General features: G+C 43.1%; 1 long non-coding RNA gene across 1 annotated transcript in view; it reads left to right on the top strand.

Annotated features, from left to right (window-relative positions):
• Positions 1 to 18256, top strand: part of LOC113491132 — a 123687-nt gene that overhangs the window by 96030 nt on the left and 9401 nt on the right. The window contains exon 3 of the long non-coding RNA XR_003400356.1: positions 2048 to 2080. This is a non-coding gene — a long non-coding RNA (uncharacterized LOC113491132). The remainder of the gene's footprint in view (positions 1 to 2047; positions 2081 to 18256) is intronic.

Here is an 18256-nt window from a genome sequence, read left to right as displayed (position 1 = left end):
TGCTGTGTAGAAGGGCAGCTGGTAGAATTACTGTGACACATACTAGGCAGAAAGCCAGAGCTGGCCTTGTTTCAGACATTGTCTTTCCTCTCATTGAAGTGTCAGAACCTAATTCATGGAAAATTTGGTGAGTTGGCAGCTCTTTCAGATTTCATTGAGCTACAGTGTGTGAGAGTCACATGAATGCAGAGCACACAGCCAAAAATATATGGGGATTTCTGAGCAGGAGAAAACAGTCAGCTTCTAAGAATGTCTGCAGATTTCTTATGGTTTGGGAGTAAACATGTGTACAGGTGTAATCAGCAGGCAAAAAAAGAAAATAAAGCTGAAAAGCACTAGTGGCAGATTACTGAATTGCTCAATGAGTTCTGTAATTACGAGAGATTCCTTTGAAACAAATCATTCTTTTGTCCAAGGGCAGAAAATGTCCATTAATGAGTTTAGGGTTTGCAGTCCACCTGGAGAAGGCATCAATAAAATATGTGCCTTCGTAATAGCTTCTCCATTGCAAGGGAATTTAGTGGAAAAGGGTCCACCCTGAAGTTTAAAGACAGACCCAGTCATCATATAGTTTTTTTCTCATGTGTATTTGAGAGCAGAATTTGGAGCCTGAGGCACAGATACAAAATATAACAGCAGTAGGATTCCACTGAATTAGAAAAAGACTAAACAAACAAAGCATCTCTTGTTAAAATGGGACGCTCGTGGTGGGCAGTCTGAATTGAATCAGTTACATTTCATTTACATTTTTATTGATCCTTCCCAATGTAATATTGATCTGAAAGGCTAGTTGCACTAAACTGCTTTTTCAGAAATATTCCAGTTATTTCCTACTACACTGTCATGAAAATGAGGGTTTTGGCCATGCAGAGGGGGATAGCATGTTGGCTTCAGCCCAAGCGAGGCACTAAAATCACAGCTGGGATTAGGAACAGGCAGGAAGCAAGGGCAGGAAGAAAATCATTGGGTGCAATTCATATACCTTGAAGACAGAAAGTCCGGGGAGGAGCAGGAAGGCAGCAGCTTTGCCCTGCTGAAGTAAGAAAAGCCCTTTTGTGCTCTCAGTGTCAGGATTTCATCCTTTATCAGTGGTCTTTTTGTTCTGTGCTGCTCCTAGCACCCACAAGGGTCATCATATCATCTGGGCAGTGGTGGTGTATTTTAAGTGTGCCTGTATTAGTTCCTTAATTGGTCCTTCTCCCCAGGGTGGGGATGAAGCACACTGTCACCTTGGTGGGTCTCCTGACTCGTGTGGGGATGACCATGTTTCCCATTCCCAGGTGGGAGCACCCAGGAGTGAAACTTGCTGAGCAGACCATGGCTGTGCCACCAGGTCCTGCGTAGGCTGGTGGACATGGCCGCCAGCTCTCCCTGCCCACACCTGCCCAATGTTGGGCATCCCCAAAATCATGTCAACAGGCCTCACAAGGGTCAGCACAGCATCACCTTCATGCAGGTAGAGATCTCAGAGCAAAGCTTCTGAGAGCTGCAGCCACAGCCTGTCCCAGCCTCTTAGCTTTGGCAGAGATGGCTGTGGTCAAGTGGGAAGCCCTGGCTTAGGAATGGGTTTATATGTCCCTCACCTCTCTGCCCAAGCTGTGCTCCTGCTCATGGCCAGGAGGGAGGGCTTCCTCCACTCACAGCTGATAGAGGGTGAACAGCATCAGTGGAGACAACAAAATCCAGTTATAAAATTAGGCCACTCTTATGGTCTGTTAAGTAAATGCAGCAAAGTAAATCTAGCAGTACCATAGAAGAGATGAAAGATGTAACATGCTAAATTAGAATTCACCTCGGTTTTCATTGTACAAACTTAACATACTCATCTACATCCCCAGTAATCTGAACTACTTCAGAGCAAGGTCATAGATAGCTGTTGGAGAGGCTGGGTGTGAAACTGTGTATGTTCATCACTCCATTTCTGAATGTGAGCTTTGCCTGTTTTTTATTTCTGTTGCTGAAAACATTTTTCCCAGCATCTGTGAAATCACATTTAAGTGACCTCAGTGTCTTTTGTTTCTTACCATGCTTTTGTTTTACTTTTCAGCCTCAACAAGTGGTTCAAAAGAAGCCTGCTCAGGTAAGAAAAACTAATTTAAATTCTTTAGACTACTTTAAATGAAATAAATTTTCAGTATTTAAACTGGTCTCCTTTACTGTAAAAAATGAAGGGAAATACATCAAGCATACGAGTTGGGGGACAGCTGTTGGCTTGCTAGGCGCAACCACCAGAACAATTCACATGGTAGCCCTTGGGAAGGAGAGGAGGAAGTAGTGGACAGTCCTTGATTGGAAATGTCCTCTTTCTGAGCGGCCACCTTGAGATGGTAATGCAGGTACACGTACACACAGACATGGTGCGAGTCTGGCATGTGATGGGTGTCTCTGTGCCCTGAACATGGGTAACTGGGGACTGCTTACAGCAAGGGAGGGGCACAGGTATAAAACCCTTCTCCCCAGGGGTCTAAAGGAGTCTCTAAATACACAAAATAAAATAGGCTGAACTTGGTAACTGGACTGGATCCATCATAGAGTCTTAACGCATTTGAACTTCTGTTGAGTGGTATTATTCTCCTTTAACACCTTGGAAAAAGTGCAGTGTGTCATGAAACCAGTCAAACGCTGAATTTACGATCACCTCTATTTTCGTTCTCCAACTGTGTTAAAAAACCCAAAACCTAACTCTGCCACTTTGTTACATGTGCATGTGAATAGTCCATGGGCATAGGAACAGGTCCATCCCTGCTTGGCAGAGTCCATGGGCTGTGATAATGTACCTCTGTGAATATGAATGATTGCTGAGTCAAGAGTGTAAAGGTTCCATTGCTTTTCTGGAAAGAAGTCTGCTTTCAGAGGGGAATAATACTTTTGGTTTTCCACCTTACGGTTTTAATACATTATTGTACAGCGTACATTATTGTAGTATCAACTGTAATCTGAATTAGGAGCTGTTACATAAGAAACAGAAAACCTTCTATCTGAGAGTTGAAGGGATGGAATGATGTAACTCTCCAAATCATGTGCAGGAATTGAGTTTCTACAAAATAAACAGTTCCAGCAGTGATGGATCTGTGGCACTGGCAATAATATTAATGTCTCTGAATGGCAGAGATAACGTACAGGATGAATGTAGTAGTATTTTCAAGTGAGGTAAGTTTTGCAAGGAGTGATAATGTCTTTTATTAGGCCAATTTATGCAAGAAACACATCAGTCCCCGAGGACTTACCATCTATAACGTTCTGACTACACCACACAATTCAAAGCACACCAAATTGTTCTAATAAAAGGTATTTCCTCTCCCTGGTCTCTTCAACTGTTACTGCTGCAATCAGACTATTCCTACTACAACATGGTAGTAAATCTGCTGGTGGGCACAAAGCCAGCAGCCATCTCCTCTGTTGCACCTGAGGGACAGGGAGGCTTAAACCCTGCTGTGCAAAGGAGGCCAAATCTGGGAGGCAAAGACTCCCAGGAGTCTGTTTGTGTTGTGGTTTCCTCTGGTACATAGCAGAGCTCATGCCCACCGGGGTCAGCAGGATGAAGGGCACTAGACCTGGTGGTTCTGCCCACAGCCTAAGCCTGACAGAAGCCACTGCTGCTGATGGCACACATGGTGCCACTGGCACTTACTCTGTGTGTTCTGTTTGAACAGTAAGCGAGTGTGAGCCCTAGTGCAAGAGAGGAAGAAATGGTGAGGTTTGAGGCTGGGTAGAGGTGTGAGAGGACCTGGAACTCTGCCCTTTGGTAGCAGAACAAAGTACCGAAAAGTAGCAAAATGATGTAGGCATTTGAATCGAAGCACCAAGGATCCCTGTATGGGTCTTCTTTCCCAAAGCAAGGATTCCAGTGGAGATGCTGGAGGGTGTTTCAGCCAGCCGGATGCAGTGGCTGCTTCACAGTGCCTCAGCAGCATCTACGTGGTCAGAGGCAGAGAGAGAGAGAGAAAAAAGAGGCGCTCTGACATTCCCATTATTAATGAAAATGCTTGTGTAGAAAACAAGGAGGCACAGAAAAATGCATGAAAAGAGAGAGAAGAGGGCCTTTTAGAAATCCCCAGTCATCACAACACAAATAGTGAAATTACACTCTTTAAATTATTTGTGTGCCATGTCTTCACTTAGAGAACATTTCTTTTTTTAAATCTTTGTCCTGAGGGATGTTCAGTGCAATAGTTGACTTGTATTTAACCCTTCCTGGGTTTAATAGGCCCTGCTCCCACACTTAAGCTAACACAACATTGCGGTTTTGCTGGGCGTGGGTGTCTGGTAGAGAACAAAAATCATATCTGTGATCAAGCACTCATGACAATGTCTTCCTGAGGCTGAAAGAAGGAGGTAAAAGAGTGTAATTCCTGGGACGATCAGGAACTTCATGCTGCTAGGTTTCATTTAAGTCCAGTTACTCTTCTCTGTTTTCTCTTTCACTACTAAATTTCCCTTTAAAGGAGGGAGGTTCAGACTCAGACTTCTAACAACAAGAACATGAGCTCATTCAGGCTTCCTAATCTGAGCTGTCTAAGGAAATAGTGATAAATTATATAAACATGGGGACTACATGGAAGTTCATGGAGGATAATGTAAATCTTGCACTATATTCAGAGGAATCTCTTCCTTTTCCATCTGTTTCCTTCAAAATATCCTCCCAGATGGCTTTACCATGTGGCAGTCTGGATTAAGTTAGAAATGTATCCTTTCTTCATCAGTGGGGACTGTGAGATGTTACAGCCAAGAACTGCTGTGTGATGGTGAATATGTTACCCCAGCCTGCCTTGGTAAAAGTGGCAGAAACTCTTGGTCAGACTTCATCCCCGAGTGCTTTCCTGTGCTTTGAATTTTTGGTGTATTCTCAGAGATTTCTGTGAGCATTAAGTTTACACTACCGTTACTCTTGTTATTGCTGCTAGTGCCTGTGCCTCTTGGATTTGTGTCATTTTTAAAAGTATAGAAGCAGCAAGACCATTCTTATTTTATGAATAACAGCTTTGTTCCCATCACTTGTTTCCCAGATTTTAAGCACTTTCCAGGGCTCTGCCATGCTCTAAATCTCTTTATGGATATCTGGTGTCCAGTTTAGGGCCATATAGATGCCTATATAAACCTCTGCAATATCTTCAAACATCCCCAGAGCTCTGAAGATTTACCATCACACAGACAATAAATGCAGTAGTATAATCCACTGGAAATCTACACACCCATATCATTAATACAAACCTTTAAATACTGTGGTCTGTACACATCTTTGTGATGATTACTGACGCATACTCTCACACTTCCTTAGGGAAATGAGGAAAAGATAGCCAGCCTAACTGCGTGATATCTGTAAGTTTAACACTTACACATAAATATGTGCCTAAACCTCAAAAACAAGACGCTCCTTTGAAATTCGCTCTCTCTCCGAATGATGGACAACCAGATCTTACAATCATGATGTAGTAATATTCTTACTGAGGTGTGCAAATAAACAGTTGAAATAGAAATAGAAATTTCTCCATTTCCTCATTTTTAAGCTATTTGCAGCAGCTGTAGCCTCAGCCATATGGGGGAGTTACACTCTTAAGTAATACAAAGGAAATAGATATTTTTAGGAAAACACCATGAAAGCTATCAAAGCTTTCTGGAAACGGGACATGGTTTATTTTTATCATTTCTGGAGAGAAGAAATACTGTGAGTGTAGAACAGCCCTTTTAAAATCTTTTTTAATCTCTTTGGGAGGTCTATTAAAATCTCAAAGCCTTGCAAATCCTTTGTATCAGAGTCTGAAAGACAGCCTATCAGTCAGAAAGACAGTGTATCAGTCAGAAAGGTACACATAAAGTGTAAACAAAAAAGTGTACAGAAAAAGTATTCCAGAAGTACACGATGTGTACTTTTCTAGCTAATGCTAGCTGCAGTAGATGCTCTTAAAACATTAGATGCTTTTAAAACATCCAGAAAAATCAAATCCCAACAAGAATAAAAGCTAAAAAGATAAATGTTATTTTGTATAGGAAAGGAAATACAGATTCACTGTATTTTTTCCTGTTATTCATTTCTTAGTCTTGGTATCACTAAAGTTATGCATATTAATTAGTCATAATATATATGCACCTCACAACCTCATGTTATATGTGTTCCCTAGCTACATCCATCACATATGCCTACTCAGTATAGGACACAGTAAATGCTAAAAGCATCAGATAGGCTCTGCAGCGCAGGAGCTACATCTGTGATTCACACATTCATATGCAGCCCAAAAGCAGCAGACTTGGTGAGCAGAGCTGAGCCCGGGACCCATGGTGGCTGTGTGGCAGGTCCGATACGCTGGGATGCCCTGGGCAGCAGGCCTATGGTGCATGTGCTGCGTCACTTCTCTGTGCTGCGCAGTAAATCTGCACCTCCACAAGCTTCGGGTATTCAGCATACATGCTAGCTACCACATGTGGATTTAATTTTATGCCTTCTGGGAAATCCCAGACAAAAATGCGGTAGAAATGTATCAGAAATCCTCTTCAACAGGTTGAAAAGAATTGCCACAGACAGGATTGCCACAGACAGGATGGCAAATCCTTCGCATCCAAGGCAGGTGCACATACACATCTGAGAGAGCATGTGCCACTGTCCAAGCCCAACCTCTCTCCTGCCAAGCCAGGAATATTGCAGCCTTACTCAACTGAGCCTTTGCTGTAGAAACTGAAAAACCTGTTCCCTGGAGGTTGACCTGGTGCCTCAGGGTTTCATTACTCTTCCCGAGCATCCAGCAAGTTGTGTTGTATGTTGTGTACTTTTTCTTTATTTACTGATACAGAGAGTCAGAAAGTTGTCAGGCCCCAGAGGGGTAAAACTTTATTTTCCAATGGTACATGGAATTTCGTGCTAAAGTGTCTGGTAAGTGCATGTGTGTTATATACATCACTCCAGAACATCCTCTGAAAGGCTGAGTTGCCATTCTTTCATTACTGTTTTTTTTTAAAGCAAATACTGAATGTTTTCCCAGAGGCAGTGGCAGAGGCCATCTTGTATGTGCTGAAGGCTCTTGGTACCATGTGGAACACATGCTGAGCAAGTGTGTATCACAGCTCTATCAGCCCAGACTCACTGCGCCTCCCCATGTGGAGCATGGTCCCAGTGGAGCTGCCCAAAGCTTTTCCAGTGGGACTAAGCCCTGGACCTGCTGCGGGGCCCTCCAGCTCAGTGCCCTGCCTTCCACCACCACCAGACAGGGGATGATGCTTGATGAAACTGGTCAGAGGTTTTGCATAGCTTCATCATGAAATACCTGTGGGTTTTGACACTTTTCCCTATAGATGTCCTTGGAATTTTTGTTTTTTCAGAGCTTCACAATATTATGATCACTTGGGGGACTGAGTTTTTTTAATCAAAATGGGGCTTGATTAGTTTTTGAACACTTTTGCTTTGCAAAATCCCTCCAGATTTTGCTTTTGAGTATTCTGGAAACAATTTTCTGATTTGAAAACATCCTTTTCACAAATGGATAAAAATGTCATGCGAAGTCCTATGAAAAATGGCTCCAATTTGAAAATTATGTTTCACTGTTACCAGTTCTGCTGCTTATATCTCGGGCAACCTGTAAGGATTGCTTAGTGTAAAATGGAAAAAAAAAAAAAAAAAAAAAAAAAAAGGATAATAATAATATCAAACTTGTGGACTACAGCCAGAATTATTAAGAAATTAGGTCCATGCCTGAACTGCAGGAATGGGCCTACCATTGCTCTGGGAGAGGCTTGAATTTGATTTTAAGGAAATCATGAAGGTCTCTTGCTTTATTCATGGATGCAGTAGATGGGAGTCTCATGGAGGGTGATGGTCTTTAAATCCTTACCTTCTTTCTCCTTCCAAGGCAAATTGTGGCAACTGCATCATGTGGTTTCCAAAGGAAGACATGTTCAGTCTTATTTTATAATTGGTTTATTGTGACAGGGAGACTGAATAGTTTTTCTGATGACTAAAAAAATAAAAGAGCACAGTTTTTTGAAATAAAAACAAAAATCTGGGCAAAAATCTGGAAGTTGCAATTACCACTTCTATGAACAGATGAAGCACTAACCTGTGCTAAGTAATGAGGGCTAAAAGAGGAAGTCAGGCATTTCTGATAGCCAATATTTTTTCACATATACAACGTAAATTCTGAATAGACTCTGCATATTGTAATTCAATGAGGCTACACACCCAAGTCCAGGTAAAATTCAGGTTTCCAAGGTTTAAGTATTTATGATTGTCATTTATTACATAGCTGTGGTAGAGTAACATTTTTGAGATGGCTACTTCCAGAAATTTGACTGTAAATAAATTAAACAAATAAGCTGAGATATGATGTGACCAGAGGAAGAAAAGATAAAAAATTAGCTTCAGGAGAGGAATATGTTCACATATTCAGTTTAAAGAGTCAAAGATCAGAAATACAGTGATCTGAAGATGTAGGTTTCTAGGTTTCTGTTTTATGAGACAATTTTTTTTTACATTTTTATAGTTTGTTTTATTGATAATGGTAAGTACTCGCTGGCCTTTCAGTGTTGGGATGACAAAGACTTTGCTGGCAAGTGCAGTTTCACACAATGAACACTGGAGCCACAGGATCATTACCACAAATCATTTTTATAAAAATTGCTTTTGCTCACAGCTCATTTGAGTATTTTCTTCAACTGACCCATCCTACCAGTAATGAAATTATAGAAAGAGCTCACCCAGCATTTCCATCATTATGGAGGGCACAAAGGGAACAGGCAGGTGATTTTTACAAAGGTAGTTCAGCATTTAAGTGTGCATTGTAACTGTTGATTTACTAGATATTCAAACCTGTTGATTTACTAGATATTCAAACAACCTTTCAGAATCCAGCCCTCAATCTTTTTGATTTACCAGAAGATATAGAGGTAGCCCTGTTTCCCTACAGGCAGAGTTTGGGCATTTGTAGAGAAAATCACAAAATACCCTTACCCCTACCTGCCCAGTCTCTGTTGTGGTCAGCAGGCACCTTAGCTTCACTGCAAGAGTGAGAAGCACTTGCCCAGCAGCTGCACTGTCATAAGGCACTGCCTACCCCAGCCTCCTGTCTCACATTAGTTGGGACTTAGAAACCCTGTATGGCCTCTGATAGGATCCAGTATTTACGGGGGGGTGGGCATGAGGGTGGAATGAGCTTTGCAGGAGAGCAGAGGTACCCTGCTTCCCGTATGACCATGGTGGCTGCAGGAGTTGCTCTGGAAGTAGGTCACCTGAGCAGCAGCCTCATTTCTCATCCCAGCAGTGCTCCAGGCTGCCAGTGGATTCCCTTTCTGCTAAAAATTAGGTGCTGATGCTCCCTTCTTGCGTAAAAGAGTTATGAGAGTGCCCACACTTGCAATTTGTTGTGACTAAAAAAGAATCAGATTAAGCAAGATATTTTTGCTTCATGGCTTGTCAGGGACTGTCTGGGGGATTCAGAGTCTTGCCTGCTGCGACATGCCGCTTGGAGATGTCATGTCCTTGTCAGAGAGTTCCCGAGTCCGTTGAGGAGCCGGAGTGCCATGGCATAGCCCTACACAGGAAGAGCCTTCAGCTCTGAACAAGAGCAAAATAAGATTATTTTAACTGTTCAAATACACAGTATTTAATTCCCTTGAGACAAGCCCTAGAGTAGGGAAGCAGCTTTCTGAATGCAGCGCTGGTCACACACTTTACCATTCACTACAGACATGCTCTCAGGTTGCTGCTCTCTTCCTGTGTGCTAGGCAAAACCTGTCCCTAAAAGTACATATAAGTGTTCATGGACTACAGCTGCTGAGCTGCTCCATGCAATTGGTGGTAGAAGGCTGGAGGCCTATGGGGTAAGCTAAAGTATTTCCCTAAGTCAGCAGTGCTCCTCTTTGTGCTCTCCCCACCTCATCCCTCTCCCCTCCCAGGTTGGGGAAGAAGCCCAAGACGAGCAGGTGATGACTGTGGACAGGGTAGCTTTGTGTTTGACCCCATGGTTGTGACCACGGAAGCTGTTTAGGGAGGTATGCCAAGCAGTTCAGAACTTGACTCTGATTTGATGTGAACTGAAATCTCACTAATGATAGCCAGAAGAGCAGGGTGGTGACGTGTACTTGGGTACCATGATTGAGGAAGATGGCTGGGCAGGGAGCAGTGTTTAAAAAAGTGTCAGTCAAGAGTAAATTAAACAATGCTACTTTTGAATACACATACTACATATTTTGGCCAAGATTTCAAAGAGTAACAAAGAATCTGTGCTGCTAACACTTGGGTATCTTCACAGACACTTGAGTATCTTCACAGACAGACAGGATTCTAGGCAGTACTTGTCTACCTCCTGAAAATCTGGATTATTTCAAGATGCTTCCAGAATGAATCCAGAAAATTGAAACTACCATAACAATCAGCCTTTGGACTTATAAATAATAAAAATAATAATAATAATAATATAATCAAAATACTAATTAGCAAAGGTAAGGTGTGTCAGAAGGCTGCACAGTCAGAAAGCGCTCTTTGCTGAGAGCTTGGTTCCTGAAGTTCTCATAAAGGCTCTGCATCTTTCACAGTCAGCATCATTGTTGTTCCTCCACACCTGTCTAATATGACTGAAAGATGCCCTATTTCCTGACATAAATATTATTAATAGATACTCCAGGGCTGTAATATCTGCTGCGCTGAAAAAACACGGACATTAATCTTCTATGTAGCCACTTAGAAATCGCTACATCTTTGCCATGCCAGTTCAGAACCATGTCATTTCTGTTGTAAATTGTGTGTTAAAAATTAGGTATGCTGCAGTAGATGTGGAATAAGGTAAACACAATCAAAATCAAAGTTAAGACCAATGAAAATACATTTTTTTAATGTTAAATAATCAGCTAGGATGGTTAGTTATAGTATTTGCATACCAATGCTATCAAAAAAGATTTGGCTAGGGAAAAGAGTGGTATGCTCAACCCTTATTAACTGATATACATCTTTTAACATGTTCTGGAAGGAAGCACTAAGAAGCCAATATCATATTTCATTCTGGGGTTTCCATGACATCTGGGGAATTTTGTAAGGTCCCCTTTTTGCCCAGAATAACAGTCTTGGAATAGAAGAAGAATAAGAAGCATTTCACAGCTACTCTGTCAGTCACTATGGGGCATTTGTGGAATTCGGTGAATTTAGTTCCTTGAAATCAGTGCTGCCATGCTACCCTGGGGTAACATGTGGCCTCCCTGGGCAGCCTGTCAGTTTGTGACACCTGTGCCAAACATTAAGACTGGGATGGATAGGCTGGACCTATGAACATGCCTCCTTCCTTGCAGCTCAGAGTGGACAACTCAGGCAAAGGATTCGTAAAAGTCAGCACAAAATAAAACTGTGATAGACACTCTGAAACTATTTTCCCCAGTGGAGCTTTCATCCCACATCGTTTCTGTTGGTGCTCTCATTGTGCTGTCCCTTAGTGCTGTGATAGTGTGAAGCAACCCAAATGGCAAGCACTGGCTGTGACAGACAGGCTGCTGTTTGGGGGTCCATTCAGAGCTCCTGGTCATCGATTGTTTATTGGATATTGTGAGCATGGTGCTGCTGTGTTTACAGACAGAGCAAGAAGTTTGGGAATATCACAGCTTCTTAGTAGGCTATGGAGTGAGAATTGTGCTCCTAGGTACTTCATATTGAAGGATACAGGAGTATGTAAGTGGTTTTCAGACATTAGCACATTGCCAAGTAGCACATGAAGGACCTAAACCTTTGGGCAGTCCCGTGTTTTTAAGTGTCTTGAGTTCATCCTTATAGGACCTAAATAAATAAAGGAAGGAAAAAAGCCATTCAAAACAAAAGCATGACTGTTGGGCTTTGTAGCACTCACATCAGCATAGCAAACTATCTCATGGATCCTGTTTCATTGGGATCCCAATGCCACAAATGTTAAATTCTTTATGAAATCTGCTCCAGCAGATGGTGAGCATCACCATGATGAAGTTCTGCTGCTGATCCCATTGTAAGGCATTTCTGGAAATGCCAGAATGTTTTTAGATGTTGGCCAAAATCTCTCTTTAGAAATAACTGTTACTTACAATAAAAAAAGGGATATAATATTTCTGATGTACTTCTTGCTTTGCCTCTGCTCTGTCAATGCAGTCGTCACATTGTTCAGGGTCAATCTTTGATCTCAGGTTTGGCCACACAACAACCATGGGAAAAAAGAAGGAAAGAAATAAAAAAATGAATCACCCACATTCTGCCTGAATTCAGATCTCAGATTTCCCACATCCTGATATTTAATTTCTCACAGAGTTACCAATGGTTGATCTTGTGGCAGGATTAGTGGGAAGAAAAATGAGAGCTCCATTGAAACCAGACTTGAGTCTGGGAGGAAGGGACATGTGAGCTCTAGGACCCGGGAGATATCAGATTCAGGGCAGTGAATGGCTTCCACCCCCTTCCCTGATTCACATGCTTATATTGAGGCAAAATCTGGAAACCGAAATCAGAACAGCAAAGAGACAGTTACAGTATGTTAGGCCACTCACCCATCATTTTAATAGTCTCCTGAGAACTGTGTTATATAGTGAGGCATTAACTGTAATTTATATTAGTAGTTTTTTAAGTTTAGGAAGAGTAGAATAGAGCAACATTGAGGTATAAATTGCAGTAAATCTGTCTCGGTCCTAAAAGAAGATGTGTTTTGAACACACATTTCCATCACAATACCTTTTCTGATTTGATTATAGAATTTAGATGTGTTCAGTTGGAAAAGAAACTCTCATAAAGGTTCTATAATCAAAAGGAAGTAATCACTATCTATTAAGTTGGACAGTCCCATCACTTTGAATCAGACTATCTTGCATAGAGAAAGAAAAAGCTTCACCCTGTGGTAGCATGGTTTGTGGCACAGATGGAGCTTCAGGAGTTGGGCTGCTACTCTGTGCTGAAGAGGACCATACTTTATCACCCTTTCCACCAGATTGTGTGGAGATATTTAAGAAGTTGAAAAAAATCTTTAAATGTATCACTAAATCCTTTAGGAGTTGAACATATTAAGATGACAAGAAGAGTATGTCATTAAACCATAACTACCATTTCTGGATTACCTGGTATTTGTAGATTTATTGGCAAGATGGCTTAAATTAGGGATATATTTTTAGCCTGCAGCATTACATAATAAAATAGCAGCAGAATTCTTTGCAGTAAAAAAAAAAGGGAGGGGATAGGGGGAAGTTTATTAAAACCAACTCAAACTTCTCTGATTCTGCGCTTTTGCCTGCACAAAGAGGTGCTCCATGGTTACACAACCAGTAAAGTTTGCAAGAAAAGCATTTCCATTACCCCATTTTGCTCAGCCCTGCCTTTTGCTGCAGACCTGCTGTTTAGTCTGAAACTGAAAATTAAACCCAGAACTTCAGCTCTCAAAGTTAAATACTCTGCTTTACTGCCAGCACACAGCCTCAACAGTGTCTGTGTGGTAAGATCTATGATTAAACTCTTCAGACATTTTTAAAAGTGTTTTACAAGTCTGTTAAGTTTTAGTATTTTTGTTTTGTTTGGGGTTTTTTTAAGGAAAAAAATCATTTAGTTGAATTATACCACAAAGTCTCACATGAACTCTGCTGAACTAGATGGGAGAATTCAGCTCACTATCTTTCAGAAATATGTTTCTCATTTGGGGGGGGGCATTTTTGAGCACAACCCAGGGAAGGTAGAGCCCTCCATGATAAACTATCTCAAAAAAAAAGGGAAAAGCTGGGGGAGACTGAGGAAGAGCATTGGAAGCGGCAGAGCCCCCCACACCCCTGCCCGCCCTGAGGCCTGCGCTGGCGGGCAGCAGTGTGGCACGGGCCACTCGCCCTTGGGGCTGGCACTTGTAAAAATGTCACCAGTGCACTTCCACTGTGAAAGGCTCTTTTATCTTCCCTTCCCGCAGCCCCTTTCCAGTGGGAACATGGGGCTGGGCCCGGCGGCTGCTGCTCGGCCTTCCCGCATGGCTGGGCTCTAATGAGGTGTGTGCGGCTCTTGGCTGCAGGTTTTCAATCTCTTTCTTATTACTTCAAAGCTGCTGCTCTGAGGTTCAGACAAGTTTGATCACTTGGCAAAATCTCTCAGCTGGGATTCAAAAGGGAAGATGCTTTATTTTATTATTTATCATTACAGATAGATAGCTGTTCCCAAACCGCAGTTGCCAGTGGCTGCGTGGACGGAGCCATAATGCTTTTTTAAGTGATAAAGGAATAACTTCTGGCAGTTTGCTTCCTGCCTGTAACAAGCAGCTGTTTTTAGGGTGGGAGGAAGGAGAATAGAAATCTAACAGGCCTTACTTTATTCTCTTTTTCATGTTCTAAAATGGGGGGGAAGCGAAAGGGAAATGATACGGGTTTGACCTCCATTTCAAAGCCTGTCCTAGTGTTCCTTTCCCCACTTCGTTCTGGGAGACCTTCACATGAAATGCACACAGAACTTGGCTCTGTTTCAAGTACCACAGGGGCTCAGGAGGAAGGCGGGCTCCCTCAGGTTTGCCTGTGGGGGCTCCAATATCCTTTTGGGCTTTGCATCTCCACTGCCACAAGAAAGCAGAGGTAATGTAGTGACCCACAGCGTTTCAGTGAACTGTACAAGCCTAAGGATGTCTACAGATTGGCATCCACCTTTTTTTTCTCTTTCATCTAATTATGGATGTTTGTATTAGTGATTAGAGACTATTATTAGAGCCTCTGCTTGCCTTGCACTCCAGTCTGGATTTTGGCTCTAGAGCGTGATGTGCTGCGTGAATGCAAAGTAGTTTACCACTCCTCCAGTTTACAACCTCCACAAGAGGTTTGTAAGAGCAGCTTCTCAAAGCTGGGGTTAATCCAGCTTGGTTGTATATATTTCTAACAGCAACCCCTGCCTTCTTTTCCTTAATATTTTATTTCCTTCCCACCAGAACTATTTACATCTTGTAGGGTTGAAGCTCTTCAAGACAAAATGCGTCTCTGTCAGTATTAGCACAGCACCCACGATTGTTTCAAGAACCATTTTCACTTTAGGTCTGTGCTTTGTAGACTTTAAATGGTGCTTCCTGCAAAATTCTTTTGACCGGTACTGAGATATTGCTGGAGATTTTCAGTCTCCTTTTAATCACATGGGGAACAGATTTTTTCAAAGTGTTTTGACCTGCCTAGGTCAAAAAGGCACTTGCTATACTCAGATGCCAAAACGTGTTTAAGAAATCCGGCCTGACGTAATTTAGACAGCTGAGTCTCAATTTCAAAAGGCTTCAGCAGCACAGGCTTCAGTGCTGAGCGACCTGCTGCCTTGCAGAAACCTCACTGCTGAGTTAACTTCAGGGCTGCTCTAAAATCCATGGCAAAGTTGGGCTCTTGGAGCTGAGGTTAGTTCAAGCCTATCTGTAGGACATGTTGAGAGGCAAAGCCTCGGGTAGGTACTTTCTCAGGTAGCTAAATGTCGGTCCTATGCCTGTTTCTGGAAGTTCTCAGTGTGAGCTCTCCTGGATTTAAAAATCCTGTGTCAGATAAGCCCTTTCTCTCAAAGTAACCAGAGACTCGTTATCACTCCATTATACCAAACAGTTCTCCAGGTGGGCGTTAAGCTAGGAGATAGAGAAATGTTTTTGAATCTCCCTTAATCTAACAGGAAGAAGAGACTTGAATTGAAAGAACTGACTGTATTGAAAGAAGGTTGTTCTAACTTAAAGAGGAATCTCCTTTCCTGTCCTCTCCTGTCCTGAGAGGATCCTCCTGAGCAGTGTCCTGCCCCACCCCCCAGTTATCTGAACCTGTTACTCAAGGACCAAAACTTGGCCAAGCCTTGTGAGACACTTCTTCCAGCAGAAGGGGATCTGTAGGAGTGGTTCCTGGGTGTGTAAGGATGGTAGCTCTCTCTGACCTCTACTGCTGTTGTTGGCCTGGGCCATGCCCACCAGCAGCTGAGTCACACTGCAGCCCCAGCAACTTCACTCTGGCTGCCCCAGCTAGGTCACTTCCTCCAACAGCTGGGGATGTGGATCATCCAGTTATCCCCATGAACAGCCTTTTTGTTAGTCAAGCAGTGTTATTCCAGCAGTGAAAGGAGAGGACTCCCTTAATTTGCTTACTAACTATGCAGCTTAAAAGCCACAGGCTGATCACCTGCAGGACAGCATCAGTGTTTTGCTTTATCCTCTCTGCTCCCTTTCCATCTGCTCCTTTTCCATTTATGTAAAAGCAGAGTGACTTCAGCAGAAGAAAGGTGCATCCTCCATACACAACAGCTTGGTGGGTAGGCTTCTTCCTAGAAGCTAGAAAACGCATTTTGAAATATCTGCTTCAAATCAGAGAGCACGGGGATTTCAAAACAAGTCTGCTTGTGAGTTTGCAAACTATTGCATACATGCACACCCAAAGAAAAATGTTACTCATACTGTCTGTTGTGCATTGCCTTCCTGAATGTGGAAACTTTGAGAACATCTCCAAGTCAAAATGATCTTTAAGACACTTGTCAGCCCTTAGACTACTCACGAGAGCATTAGGCAGCTGTGCATATGCCCACTAGCATGCATTTGGGCATTGGGAAAGTTAAGTGGCAGCTCAACAAGGGTGCTTACTGGGATCCAAATATTGGACTCATGCTAGGGCCAAGTCTGTAGTCTTTTGAAGGCCATCATCCTTACGTGATGAGGTGAGCCATTAGAGGCTAAGTCCATAGGAACTTACACATTTAAAGCAAGAATGTTGGTTTCCAGTCCTTAAATATCAATCCAAAACTGCCCCATCAGCTGTCATCTCTCTATTTTATCTTTAACATCATTTAAGTACCAAGAGTTTTGCTTTCTTGGAGGGTTCTGCCTGCTCACTACCTCCAGGATTGTCCCATACTTTAGTCAATGACTGCAGAAACAGTGCTGGGAGAGGGAAGGGTGTCTCAGAACTGCTCTGTAGGCAGAGTCTTTTAACTGTGCTTTTAGCCACCAAGATAGAGTTGTGCCTTCTTGCATGCTAGCAGTGACAGTGCACAGAAATCACTTGCTTGTGGGCTGGTTGACTTACATGTGTTCAGATATGGAATTTCTGTATTAAAATAATTTCCTTACGTGCCTTTCTTAAAAACATACTATAATCTGGCAGTAAGAAGAGTTGTGTGGCGTTTCTGTATATGGTCGCAGTGCCCTGTGTGTTGGGTTTGCATGTGGCAGGGTGTTGGTAGTGAGGGAGGGGGCTACAGAGGTAGCTCCCTGTGAGAAGCTTCTCAAAGCTCCCCCAGCTCCAAGTCAGACTCACCTCTGGCCAAGGCCAAGCCAGTTAGTGACAGTCGCTGCACCTTTGTGATAACATATTTAAGAAGGGGAACCTAATAAGAGGGAGGAGTAGTGAGGGAAATACCTATGCAAACACCAAGATCAGTGGAAGAAAGGAGGAGGGGGAGGTGTGCCAGAGCAGAGACTCCCCTGCAGCCCATTGTGAGCGGGCAGGCTGTCCCACTGCAGCCCATGGAGGACCGCAGGGAGCAGATGCCCACCTGCAGGTCATGGAGGACCCAACACCAGAGCAGGCGGCTGTGTCTGAAAAAAGGCCAGGACTCTGAGGGAAGCTCGTGCTGGAGCAGTCTGTTGCTGGGAGGACTGCAGCCTGTAGAAGTGACCCACACTGGAGCAGTTCGTGAAGAACTGCAGCCTGTGGGAAGGACTTATGTTGGAGGAATTCATGGAGGACTGTCTACCATGAGAGAGACCCCATGCTGGAGGAGGGGAAGAGTGTGAGGAGTCCTCCCCCTGAAGAGGAAGGAGAGGTAGAAACAATAGGTGATGAGCTGACCACAACCCCCATCCCCTGCTCCCCTGTGCTGCTTGAGGGGAGGAGGTAATTGGGAGCAAAGCTGAGCCCAGGAAGAAGGGAGTGTGGGGGAAGGTGGTTTTTTTACATGTGCTTGTATTTTCTCACTGTCCTACTCTGATTGGTAGATTGGTGGTAGTGGTGTTCAAATTAAATTTATGTTCCTTGTCTTCCCCAATTAAGTCTGTCTTTTGCCTGTGACCATAGTTGGTTTGTCATCCCTCTCTGTCACTATCTCGGTCCCCAAGCCTTTTGTTTTATTTTTTCCTCCCCATCCCTGGGGGGGAAGGAGTGAGCGAGGAGCTGTGTGGTGCTCAGTTGCCCTCTGGGCTTATACCACAACACCCTAATAAATCCTTTTATTGTGATGTGTGAAGTAAATACATGCAACAATTTGAGCTCTGAATCCAGCTCCTGGAATTAAACTTTGCCTTACTGCTGAGTAACAGCTGTCACTAAGCTCACCAATGCCCGTTGAAGAGAGACAAGTAGCTCAGAGCAGCAGATC

Source organism: Athene cunicularia (assembly GCF_003259725.1).
Source record: "Athene cunicularia isolate RWA chromosome 1 unlocalized genomic scaffold, athCun1 chr1_part2, whole genome shotgun sequence".
NCBI classification, from domain to species: Eukaryota; Metazoa; Chordata; class Aves; order Strigiformes; family Strigidae; genus Athene; species Athene cunicularia.
This window is presented reverse-complemented; position numbering and strand designations above follow the sequence as displayed.